Source organism: Symsagittifera roscoffensis, unplaced genomic scaffold (assembly GCF_963678635.1).
Source record: "Symsagittifera roscoffensis unplaced genomic scaffold, txSymRosc1.1 SCAFFOLD_330, whole genome shotgun sequence".
Taxonomy (NCBI): Eukaryota; Metazoa; Xenacoelomorpha; order Acoela; family Convolutidae; genus Symsagittifera; species Symsagittifera roscoffensis.
In genome coordinates, this window is record NW_026970685.1 from 48901 (window position 1) to 62798 (window position 13898).

Sequence of the window (13898 nt, forward strand, 5' to 3'; positions counted from 1 at the left end):
TTTGATCAACAGAATACCCAAGTTCGAGCGACTTGCTTAAGTGTTCTATCCAGTCCCTAAGGATCTGACAGATACACCAGTAAAAGAACCGGATCAATCCGAAGACTGATCACTCCTACGATCGGATTTCTCCAAAAGTAAGTGTTCACTCGATTAGAACAAAGCCAACCGCAGTCGGACTTTGAGCTGTCTGGACCACCCTGTTCTTAAGCATTTGGGCCTTCGCTTTCCTCAGTCTTTCTCTTACAACGGCAAACTGAAGATCGAACACTGTTTAAACGCGCTCTCAATGCAATCACATGTATCACACCGGTACTACATCTGAACAGCTCTTTGATCAACAGAATACCCAAGTTCGAGCGACTTGCTTAAGTGTTCTATCCAGTCCCTAAGGATCTGACAGATACACCAGTAAAAGAACCGGATCAATCCGAAGACTGATCACTCCTACGATCGGATTTCTCCAAAAGTAAGTGTTCACTCGATTAGAACAAAGCCAACCGCAGTCGGACTTTGAGCTGTCTGGACCACCCTGTTCTTAAGCATTTGGGCCTTCGCTTTCCTCAGTCTTTCTCTTACAACGGCAAACTGAAGATCGAACACTGTTTAAACGCGCTCTCAATGCAATCACATGTATCACACCGGTACTACATCTGAACAGCTCTTTGATCAACAGAATACCCAAGTTCGAGCGACTTGCTTAAGTGTTCTATCCAGTCCCTAAGGATCTGACAGATACACCAGTAAAAGAACCGGATCAATCCGAAGACTGATCACTCCTACGATCGGATTTCTCCAAAAGTAAGTGTTCACTCGATTAGAACAAAGCCAACCGCAGTCGGACTTTGAGCTGTCTGGACCACCCTGTTCTTAAGCATTTGGGCCTTCGCTTTCCTCAGTCTTTCTCTTACAACGGCAAACTGAAGATCGAACACTGTTTAAACGCGCTCTCAATGCAATCACATGTATCACACCGGTACTACATCTGAACAGCTCTTTGATCAACAGAATACCCAAGTTCGAGTGACCTCCCATCATCAATGGGGGATTGCATTCCTATCTGACATCGGGGTCAACAGCATCAATATACTTGATACTGCCAATTTAAACCATTAAAGGCAATTTTCATGATGCAGATAGAGCAATTCAATCTACGCTTTAGGTCATCAATTGTAGCTTCGCATCCGCCTTCTCAGGCAGACGCTTGAAACCAGGGAACTGAACACACTGTTCCTCTCGTACTAAGTGTTACCCAAGCATAGATCACCCTGTTTTTGAGCGTTTGGGCCCTCGCTTTTCTCAGTCTTACTCTTACGAAGGCAAACTGAAGATCGAACACTGTTTAAACGCTCTCTCAATGCAATCACATGTATCACACCGGTACTACATCTAAACAGCTCTTTGATCAACAGAATACCCAAGTTCGAGCGACCTCCCATCATCAATGGGGGATTGCATTCCTATCTGACATCGGGGTCAACAGCATCAATATACTTGATACTGCCAATTTAAACCATTAAAGGCAATTTTCATGATGCAGATAGAGCAATTCAATCTACGCTTTAGGTCATCAATTGTAGCTTCGCATCCGCCTTCTCAGGCAGACGCTTGAAACCAGGGAACTGAACACACTGTTCCTCTCGTACTAAGTGTGATTACCCAAGCATAGATCACCCTGTTCTTAAGCATTCGGGCCTTCGCTTTCCTCAGTCTTTCTCTAACGAAAGCAAACTGAAAATCGTACACTGTTTAAACGACCAACAAACAAGCTTATCTAGGAGAAGTTACTCCTAAGCTACCATCTAAACAGCTTTTTGATCAACAGAATACCCAAGTTTGAGCGACTTCCTTTTGGCGTCAACAATGACGAGGCATTCGGCTACCTGCTTTTGGCGTCAACAATGACGAGGCATTTGGCTACCTGCTTTTGGCGTCAAAAATGACGAGGCATTTGGCTACCTGCTTTTGGCGTCAAAAATGACGAGGCATTTGGCTACCTGATTTTGGCGTCAACAATGACGAGACATTTGGCTACCTTCTCTCTTGCTATAATGCACCACTGACTCTCACTTGCTATCATCCACACCGAGCAAGCTACTTTGACTGGGAGCCCATCCCCAGTCTCAAGCTATCATGCACCACCGTTTTTCTTGCTAATGCACCACCATCATACTAAGGATCACCAACAAGGATCACCTTGAGTTAACCTAACTTGCATCAGGTCAACTCTCTTTGAATTATCTTTCGGGAATCTAAGGTGATCCATTAAGGACTACCTTGAGCCAATCTAACCTTAGCTAGACCAACTCTTAGATGAACCATGAAGGAACATCATGCTATCATGCACCACCGACTCTTCCTTGCTATTATCAACCACCGAGCAAGCTACTTTAACTGGGAGCCAATCCCCAGTCTCATGCACCACCGTCTCTCTTACTCACATGCACCACCGACTCTTCCTTGCTATTATCAACCACCGAGCAAGCTACTTTAACTGGGAGCCAATCCCCAGTCTCATGCACCACCGTCTCTCTTACTCTCATGCACCACCGACTCTTTCTTGCTATCATCAACCACCGAGCAAGCTACTTTGACTGGGAGCCAATCCCCAGTCTCATGCACCACCGTCTCTCTTACACTCATGCACCACCGACTCTTTCTTGATTATGCACCACCACCTTTCAGCAAAATCTCCAAAAAGATCTACTGCGTACCGGGTCATATTTAATGAGCTGACCGGCTCTTCGCTCAAACAGTGGCATTAGTCACTGATCCTTCCGCAGGTTCCCCTACGGAAACCTTGTTACGACTTTTACTTCCTCTAGACAATTAAGCTCGATCCGCTTCCACCTATTGCCAGGACCGAAGTCTCAGCGACGGGCTTCCGCAATTCTTGCTTAAACATCCAATCAGTAGTAGCGACGGGCGGTGTGTACAAAGGGCAGGGACGTAATCCCCAGTAGTTGTTGACTACCGAGTACTAGGAATTCCTGGTTCACGAATGCAAGTTACAACATTCGATCCCCTTCACGCTCATGAATTTTAGGTGATTACCCGGACCATATAGGCCAAGGTTATCCCTCAATTTAAATTCACCAGTGTAGCGCGCGTGCAGTCCAGGACATCTAAGGGCATCACAGACCTGTTATAGCCTCACTTCACTTGTGCTATTTAATTGCACATAGTACCTCTAAGAAGTAACCAATACTCTAACGAGAATGGCACTATTTAGATGATCAAGATCTCGTTCGTTATCGGAATTAACCAGACAGATCACTCCACTAACTAAGAACGGCCATGCACCACCGCCCATATAATCATGAAAGATCATCAATCTGTCAATCCTTAAGATGTCTGGACCTGGTGAGATTTCCCGTGTTGAGTCAAATTAAGCCGCAGGCTCCACTCCTGGTGGTGCCCTTCCGTCAATTCCTTTAAGTTTCGATTTTGCAACCATACTTCCCCCGGAACCAATAAACTTTGGTTTCCCGGTTAATTTCTTGCCAAGTCAGAAGAGACTTTGACAAATCGTAAGTTGGTATAGTTTATGGTTAGAATTACGAGGGTATCTAATCCTCTTCAATACTCTAACTTTCGTTCTTGATTAATGAAAACATTCTTGGCAAATGCTTTCGCAGTAGTTTGTCTTGCCACGATCCAAGAATTTCACCTCTAACGTAGCAATACAAATGCCCCCGGCTGTTCCTTTCAATCATTACCGCACTTTAGCCACCGGCATCAGTAAAACGCGGGTCATTCTCCATTATTCCATGCTTGATTATTCAATCCCAAAGGATGCTTTGAACACTCTAATTTTCTCAAAGTGAAAACACCGTTTCCACACCTCGTCACATTTAAGTGCAAGGTATTTCTTCGATGCGAAGGATGAGCGTAACGAGTGGAAAGCGTTAACTAACCACCATGTTACCGTTATACTCAAACAGATCCAACTATGAGCTTTTTAAACGCAGCAACTTTTGCATACGCTTGTAGAGGCTGGTATTACCGCGGCTGCTGGCACCAGACTTGCCCTCTACTCGATCATCAAAGGAGCTTTTGCATCCTTTCCATTCTGATTACAAACCATTAAGGCTCATATCATTATTTCTCGTCACTACCTCCTCGTGCGGAGAGTGGGTAATTTGCGTGCCTGCTGCCTTCCTTGGATGTGGTAGCCGTTTCTAAGGCTCCCTCTCCGGAATCGAACCCTGATTCCCCGTTAGCCGTCACAACCATGGTAGTCCGTTACACTACCATCATAGGTTGATAGCTCAGAAATTCGGAAGCTGCGTCCCCCGGCCTAAGCCATCTGGGATCTTTCAGTTACTTTGGATTCATCCGGTATGCGCCCGTACTTAGCAGGTCGCTCGGTGAATTCTTGTAAAAGTTCGCGACCGGAGTCACGCAATCTGCATGCATTAGCTGCAGGGTTACCGCAGTTATTCATCTGACAGGTAACTCAACTTTTAGATAGTAACTGATTTAATGAGCCATTCGCGGTTTCACTTTTGCAAGTTTCACTTACACATGCATGGCTTAGTCTTTCAGACAAGCATATGGCAACTGACAGGATCAATCAGTTTAAAGTACTTCGGAAGCTAGCTTTTTCAAACCGAACCCTGATTTGCAAGCTGCTACCTTTCCAGAAAGGCACACTAAGGTCAACCTTTCCCACGCACAAACTACTACTATCAGCATTTTAAACCTTCACGAGCTAAAGAAGTCTTGGGCTCTAGAGGACTTAGGAAAGGCCGTCCTCTGACTAACTCAGTTAAACAGCATAGTTGTGCACCATTGGTACTGATACGGTAAACCATATCCAACTACACCTATAAGTAAGTCTTTCCTGGGGCACCAAGTCCAGGCTTATGCAAGCGCCACCAAGCACGTTTCTTTGAGACCAAGACGACTTCATCTCGACAGCTCACTTAGTTAAACAGCACGGTTGTTGCACCTCTGGTGCTGATACGGCTAACCATATCCAACCATACCTATAAGCAAGCTACTTTGACTGGGGCACCAAGTTCAGTCTCATGCAAGAGCCATCAAGCATGATTAGAACCTTCACGAGCTAAAGCAATCTTGGACTCTAGAGGACTTAGGAAACGCCGTCCTCTGACTAACTCAGTTAAACAGCATAGTTGTGCACCATTGGTACTGATACGGTAAACCATATCCAACTACACCTATAAGTAAGTCTTTCCTGGGGCACCAAGTCCAGGCTTATGCAAGCGCCACCAAGCACGTTTCTTTGAGACCAAGACGACTTCAACTCGACAGCTCACTTAGTTAAACAGCACGGTTGTTGCACCTCTGGTGCTGATACGGCTAACCATATCCAACCATACCTATAAGCAAGCTACTTTGACTGGGGCACCAAGTCCAGTCTCATGCAAGAGCCACCAAGCATGATTTGGTTTACACCGGTTCATAGTTATGCGCAGTACTTAGAAGCACCTTAGCTAAAGCCAATCCTTCTTTTCACAAACAGCTCAACGACTGATTGCTTCACTTTCAAGCTTTTCTTAGCCTTCTCGAGAAGAGACTTTGCTCAACTACACAAAGCCTTTAAGGCAGTTTTGGTTCTGCTTTCTAGTTATAAACTATCTGACCTTCGTTCTTTTCGAACCTTGGATGGTTCTCCTTACTGAGGCGAAATCGAGCGATGATACTTTACCAGTGGTCAAGTCTCATCAAATTACGCCTTTCTGATACGCTTTTGAGGTTAGGAAGTAAAAAAAAAATTTTCAAAAATTTTGAAATTTTTCAAAATTTTTTTGAAAATTCTCGCTACTACCCTTCCCCTATAATACACAGAAATCTCCTAAATGAGTATTTCTGGGGAAAAATTTTTTTTTTTCAAATGCTCACCATTTGCTCAATTTTTGCTCAAAATAACTTTTGAAAACACGCCCGGAAAGCCCTGCCCATGTACTTTCCAACGCTTTTTACCCGAAGTGAATCGCACAATTTTTTGTTGACCAAAAATGCAAGAGACTGAAGTGAATTTTTTTTTTTTTTTTGAAAAAATAGCAAAAGTCAATTTTTAACTCGAGCTGGAACCTAAACTAATTTTAGTAAAAAAAATTGTAATATACCATTAGAAAGCTATGCTCAAGGGCTTTCCAGCGGTTATAATTATATTAAAATTGAACAATTTTTTGTTGCCCGAAATTTCATTCTTCTAAACTTCGTCACTTTTTGAGCTCAAAATTGCAGTTCAGCCAAAGCGCTATAACTTTTACACCACTGGTCCGATTGGACTGAGCTTTCTACACCAACTAGCCCTCACACAGAGCTCTCTACGCTAAAATTGAAAGTTAGCTGTGCGAGCACTCCTTCATGCCTAAACAGCTGTTTTTCTGCAATTTCGAGCTGAAAAATCGAATTACAGAGTTTACGGCTCGGGTCATAACTTTTGAACCACTGGTCGCACAGCTCCCATCTTTTTCATGCAGCTGACCATAAAGCATATCTAACTTCGCTAAAATTGAAAGTGAGCTGTGCGAGCACTCCTTCAAGCTCAAACAAGCGTTTTAGAGCCCTGAGACCCCCATTTTTCAGCTCAAAATAGGGGTCTTCCGCTTCGATCAGTCGCTCCTGCAGCTCAACCAAGGGTCGCGCAAGCTCATCTAAGGTGGTTCTAAGACCTATTTTTCACGAGGAAGCGAATGGGCCTATCCCGGAAGCTCTACGAGCAAGCTTTGTTAACTTTCAAGCCAACTGAAGCAACTTCGTCAGTTTTGGACCTCATTTTGAGCTTGTTTACGGCTCGGGTCATAACTTTTGAACCACTGGTCGCACAGCTCCCATCTTTTTCATGCAGCTGACCATCAAGCATATCTAACTTCGCTAAAATTGAAAGTGAGCTGTGCGAGCACTTCTTCAAGCTCAAACAAGCGTTTTAGAGCCCTGAGACCCCCATTTTTCAGCTCAAAATAGGGGTCTTCCGCTTCGATCAGTCGCTCCTGCAGCTCAACCAAGGGTCGCGCAAGCTCATCTAAGGTGGTTCTAAGACCTATTTTTCACGAGGAAGCGAATGGGCCTATCCCGGAAGCTCTACGAGCAAGCTTTGTTAACTTTCAAGCCAACTGAAGCAACTTCGTCAGTTTTGGACCTCATTTTGAGCTTGTTTACGGCTCGGGTCATAACTTTTGAACCACTGGTCGCACAGCTCCCATCTTTTTCATGCAGCTGACCATAAAGCATATCTAACTTCGCTAAAATTGAAAGTGAGCTGTGCGAGCACTCCTTCAAGCTCAAACAAGCGTTTTAGAGCCCTGAGACCCCCATTTTTCAGCTCAAAATAGGGGTCTTCCGCTTCGATCAGTCGCTCCTGCAGCTCAACCAAGGGTCGCGCAAGCTCATCTAAGGTGGTTCTAAGACCTATTTTTCACGAGGAAGCGAATGGGCCTATCCCGGAAGCTCTACGAGCAAGCTTTGTTAACTTTCAAGCCAACTGAAGCAACTTCGTCAGTTTTGGACCTCATTTTGAGCTTGTTTACGGCTCGGGTCATAACTTTTGAACCACTGGTCGCACAGCTCCCATCTTTTTCATGCAGCTGACCATCAAGCATATCTAACTTCGCTAAAATTGAAAGTGAGCTGTGCGAGCACTCCTTCAAGCTCAAACAAGCGTTTTAGAGCCCTGAGACCCCCATTTTTCAGCTCAAAATAGGGGTCTTCCGCTTCGATCAGTCGCTCCTGCAGCTCAACCAAGGGTCGCGCAAGCTCATCTAAGGTGGTTCTAAGACCTATTTTTCACGAGGAAGCGAATGGGCTTATCCCGGAAGCTCTACGAGCAAGCTTTGTTAACTTTCAAGCCAACTGAAGCAACTTCGTCAGTTTTGGACCTCATTTTGAGCTTGTTTACGGCTCGGGTCATAACTTTTGAACCACTGGTCGCACAGCTCCCATCTTTTTCATGCAGCTGACCATCAAGCATATCTAACTTCGCTAAAATTGAAAGTGAGCTGTGCGAGCACTCCTTCAAGCTCAAACAAGCGTTTTAGAGCCCTGAGACCCCCATTTTTCAGCTCAAAATAGGGGTCTTCCGCTTCGATCAGTCGCTCCTGCAGCTCAACCAAGGGTCGCGCAAGCTCATCTAAGGTGGTTCTAAGACCTATTTTTCACGAGGAAGCGAATGGGCTTATCCCGGAAGCTCTACGAGCAAGCTTTGTTAACTTTCAAGCCAACTGAAGCAACTTCGTCAGTTTTGGACCTCATTTTGAGCTTGTTTACGGCTCGGGTCATAACTTTTGAACCACTGGTCGCACAGCTCCCATCTTTTTCATGCAGCTGACCATCAAGCATATCTAACTTCGCTAAAATTGAAAGTGAGCTGTGCGAGCACTCCTTCAAGCTCAAACAAGCGTTTTAGAGCCCTGAGACCCCCATTTTTCAGCTCAAAATAGGGGTCTTCCGCTTCGATCAGTCGCTCCTGCAGCTCAACCAAGGGTCGCGCAAGCTCATCTAAGGTGGTTCTAAGACCTATTTTTCACGAGGAAGCGAATGGGCCTATCCCGGAAGCTCTACGAGCAAGCTTTGTTAACTTTCAAGCCAACTGAAGCAACTTCGTCAGTTTTGGACCTCATTTTTAGCTTGTTTACGGCTCGGGTCATAACTTTTGAACCACTGGTCGCACAGCTCCCATCTTTTTCATGCAGCTGACCATCAAGCATATCTAACTTCGCTAAAATTGAAAGTGAGCTGTGCGAGCACTCCTTCAAGCTCAAACAAGCGTTTTAGAGCCCTGAGACCCCCATTTTTCAGCTCAAAATAGGGGTCTTCCGCTTCGATCAGTCGCTCCTGCAGCTCAACCAAGGGTCGCGCAAGCTCATCTAAGGTGGTTCTAAGACCTATTTTTCACGAGGAAGCGAATGGGCCTATCCCGGAAGCTCTACGAGCAAGCTTTGTTAACTTTCAAGCCAACTGAAGCAACTTCGTCAGTTTTGGACCTCATTTTGAGCTTGTTTACGGCTCGGGTCATAACTTTTGAACCACTGGTCGCACAGCTCCCATCTTTTTCATGCAGCTGACCATAAAGCATATCTAACTTCGCTAAAATTGAAAGTGAGCTGTGCGAGCACTCCTTCAAGCTCAAACAAGCGTTTTAGAGCCCTGAGACCCCCATTTTTCAGCTCAAAATAGGGGTCTTCCGCTTCGATCAGTCGCTCCTGCAGCTCAACCAAGGGTCGCGCAAGCTCATCTAAGGTGGTTCTAAGACCTATTTTTCACGAGGAAGCGAATGGGCCTATCCCGGAAGCTCTACGAGCAAGCTTTGTTAACTTTCAAGCCAACTGAAGCAACTTCGTCAGTTTTGGACCTCATTTTGAGCTTGTTTACGGCTCGGGTCATAACTTTTGAACCACTGGTCGCACAGCTCCCATCTTTTTCATGCAGCTGACCATCAAGCATATCTAACTTCGCTAAGATTGAAAGTGAGCTGTGCGAGCACTCCTTCAAGCTCAAACAAGCGTTTTAGAGCCCTGAGACCCCCATTTTTCAGCTCAAAATAGGGGTCTTCCGCTTCGATCAGTCGCTCCTGCAGCTCAACCAAGGGTCGCGCAAGCTCATCTAAGGTGGTTCTAAGACCTATTTTTCACGAGGAAGCGAATGGGCTTATCCCGGAAGCTCTACGAGCAAGCTTTGTTAACTTTCAAGCCAACTGAAGCAACTTCGTCAGTTTTGGACCTCATTTTGAGCTTGTTTACGGCTCGGGTCATAACTTTTGAACCACTGGTCGCACAGCTCCCATCTTTTTCATGCAGCTGACCATCAAGCATATCTAACTTCGCTAAAATTGAAAGTGAGCTGTGCGAGCACTCCTTCAAGCTCAAACAAGCGTTTTAGAGCCCTGAGACCCCCATTTTTCAGCTCAAAATAGGGGTCTTCCGCTTCGATCAGTCGCTCCTGCAGCTCAACCAAGGGTCGCGCAAGCTCATCTAAGGTGGTTCTAAGACCTATTTTTCACGAGGAAGCGAATGGGCCTATCCCGGAAGCTCTACGAGCAAGCTTTGTTAACTTTCAAGCCAACTGAAGCAACTTCGTCAGTTTTGGACCTCATTTTGAGCTTGTTTACGGCTCGGGTCATAACTTTTGAACCACTGGTCGCACAGCTCCCATCTTTTTCATGCAGCTGACCATCAAGCATATCTAACTTCGCTAAAATTGAAAGTGAGCTGTGCGAGCACTCCTTCAAGCTCAAACAAGCGTTTTAGAGCCCTGAGACCCCCATTTTTCAGCTCAAAATAGGGGTCTTCCGCTTCGATCAGTCGCTCCTGCAGCTCAACCAAGGGTCGCGCAAGCTCATCTAAGGTGGTTCTAAGACCTATTTTTCACGAGGAAGCGAATGGGCTTATCCCGGAAGCTCTACGAGCAAGCTTTGTTAACTTTCAAGCCAACTGAAGCAACTTCGTCAGTTTTGGACCTCATTTTGAGCTTGTTTACGGCTCGGGTCATAACTTTTGAACCACTGGTCGCACAGCTCCCATCTTTTTCATGCAGCTGACCATCAAGCATATCTAACTTCGCTAAAATTGAAAGTGAGCTGTGCGAGCACTCCTTCAAGCTCAAACAAGCGTTTTAGAGCCCTGAGACCCCCATTTTTCAGCTCAAAATAGGGGTCTTCCGCTTCGATCAGTCGCTCCTGCAGCTCAACCAAGGGTCGCGCAAGCTCATCTAAGGTGGTTCTAAGACCTATTTTTCACGAGGAAGCGAATGGGCTTATCCCGGAAGCTCTACGAGCAAGCTTTGTTAACTTTCAAGCCAACTGAAGCAACTTCGTCAGTTTTGGACCTCATTTTGAGCTTGTTTACGGCTCGGGTCATAACTTTTGAACCACTGGTCGCACAGCTCCCATCTTTTTCATGCAGCTGACCATCAAGCATATCTAACTTCGCTAAAATTGAAAGTGAGCTGTGCGAGCACTCCTTCAAGCTCAAACAAGCGTTTTAGAGCCCTGAGACCCCCATTTTTCAGCTCAAAATAGGGGTCTTCCGCTTCGATCAGTCGCTCCTGCAGCTCAACCAAGGGTCGCGCAAGCTCATCTAAGGTGGTTCTAAGACCTATTTTTCACGAGGAAGCGAATGGGCCTATCCCGGAAGCTCTACGAGCAAGCTTTGTTAACTTTCAAGCCAACTGAAGCAACTTCGTCAGTTTTGGACCTCATTTTGAGCTTGTTTACGGCTCGGGTCATAACTTTTGAACCACTGGTCGCACAGCTCCCATCTTTTTCATGCAGCTGACCATCAAGCATATTGACAAAATTTGACTCCTAAATGAGTATTACTGGCACAAAAGAGTTAAAAAAAAAAAAAAAAAAAAAAAAAAAAGCTAGGTGTAGTAACATTGTTACTGGTGCTTATTCAATCTTTTCTTCCTTCTCTTCACTGGTTCATCTCTTTAACACTGCCCAGCTTTTAGCTCGTGAAAGAGCTCAGACCGACTGCTACTGCTGATAGTTAACTCCTAAAGCAGTTCTTCTAGGTACTAGCGTTAGTTAGTACCTACTTGCTTTCTGATCGGTCAGTGTCTTTAATTGGAATGAAGACCAGGCAGAAGTAGGCCTCCGAGCATCCTGGTGCTCTCCCAGTTTCTGACGTTGGGACTTCGCTGAAATTCGTTTACTTGCTACTTAACCGTCTTTCGGCTATCTTTCGGGTACTTGCTACTTTTACTTGACCGTACATCGTCACCGCCTTGAGTCAAGCTAACTTACTTAACTTAACTAAGTTAACTTGACTGACTTGCTTGAGTCTAAGCAACTCTAATCAAGCCTTCTTTCGGGAATCTGACTCTCTCTTAATATGATGCACCACAGAGCAAGGTACTTTGACTGGGAGCCAATCCCCAGTCTCATGCTATCATGCACCACCGTCTCTCTTGCCATCATGGACTTTCTAAGGATCACCATGAAGGATCACCTTGAGTCAACCTAACTTGCATCAGGTTAACTCTCTTTAAACCATCTTTCGGGAATCTAAGGTGATCCATTACGGACTACCTTGAGCTAATCTAACCTTAGTTAGATCAACTCTAGATGGACCATCTTAGATGGACCATCTATCAAAGGATCACCAAGAAGGATCACCTTGAGTCAACCTAACTTGCATCAGGTTAACTCTCTTTAAACCATCTTTCGGGAATCTGAGGTGATCCATTAAGGACTACCTTGAGCTAATCTAACCTTAGTTAGATCAACTCTTAGATGGACCATCTTAGATGGACCATCTATCAAAGGATCACCAAGAAGGATCACCTTGAGTCAACCTAACTTGCATCAGGTCAACTCTCTTTAAACCATCTTTCGGGAATCTAAGGTGATCCATTAAGGACTACCTTGAGCTAATCTAACCTTAGTTAGATCAACTCTTAGATGGACCATCTTAGATGGACCATCTATCAAAGGATCACCAAGAAGGATCACCTTGAGTCAACCTAACTTGCATCAGGTTAACTCTCTTTAAACCATCTTTCGGGAATCTGAGGTGATCCATTAAGGACTACCTTGAGCTAATCTAACCTTAGTTAGATCAACTCTTAGATGGACCATCTTAGATGGACCATCTATCAAAGGATCACCAAGAAGGATCACCTTGAGTCAACCTAACTTGCATCAGGTTAACTCTCTTTAAACCATCTTTCGGGAATCTGAGGTGATCCATTAAGGACTACCTTGAGCTAATCTAACCTTAGTTAGATCAACTCTTAGATGGACCATCTTAGATGGACCATCTATCAAAGGATCACCAAGAAGGATCACCTTGAGTCAACCTAACTTGCATCAGGTCAACTCTCTTTAAACCATCTTTCGGGAATCTAAGGTGATCCATTAAGGACTACCTTGAGCTAATCTAACCTTAGTTAGATCAACTCTTAGATGGACCATCTTAGATGGACCATCTATCAAAGGATCACCAAGAAGGATCACCTTGAGTCAACCTAACTTGCATCAGGTCAACTCTCTTTAAACCATCTTTCGGGAATCTAAGGTGATCCATTAAGGACTACCTTGAGCTAATCTAACCTTAGTTAGATCAACTCTAGATGGACCATCTTAGATGGACCATCTATCAAAGGATCACCATTAAGGATCACCTTGAGTCAACCTAACTTGCATCAGGTTAACTCTCTTTAAACCATCTTTCGGGAATCTAAGGTGATCCATTAAGGACTACCTTGAGCTAATCTAACCTTAGTTAGATCAACTCTAGATGGACCATCTTAGATGGACCATCTATCAAAGGATCACCAAGAAGGATCACCTTGAGTCAACCTAACTTGCATCAGGTTAACTCTCTTTAAACCATCTTTCGGGAATCTGAGGTGATCCATTAAGGACTACCTTGAGCTAATCTAACCTTAGTTAGATCAACTCTAGATGGACCATCTTAGATGGACCATCTATCAAAGGATCACCATTAAGGATCACCTTGAGTCAACCTAACTTGCATCAGGTTAACTCTCTTTAAACCATCTTTCGGGAATCTAAGGTGATCCATTAAGGACTACCTTGAGCTAATCTAACCTTAGTTAGATCAACTCTTAGATGGACCATCTTAGATGGACCATCTATCAAAGGATCACCAAGAAGGATCACCTTGAGTCAACCTAACTTGCATCAGGTCAACTCTCTTTAAACCATCTTTCGGGAATCTAAGGTGATCCATTAAGGACTACCTTGAGCTAATCTAACCTTAGTTAGATCAACTCTAGATGGACCATCTTAGATGGACCATCTATCAAAGGATCACCATTAAGGATCACCTTGAGTCAACCTAACTTGCATCAGGTTAACTCTCTTTAAACCATCTTTCGGGAATCTAAGGTGATCCATTAAGGACTACCTTGAGCTAATCTAACCTTAGTTAGATCAACTCTAGATGGACCATCTTAGA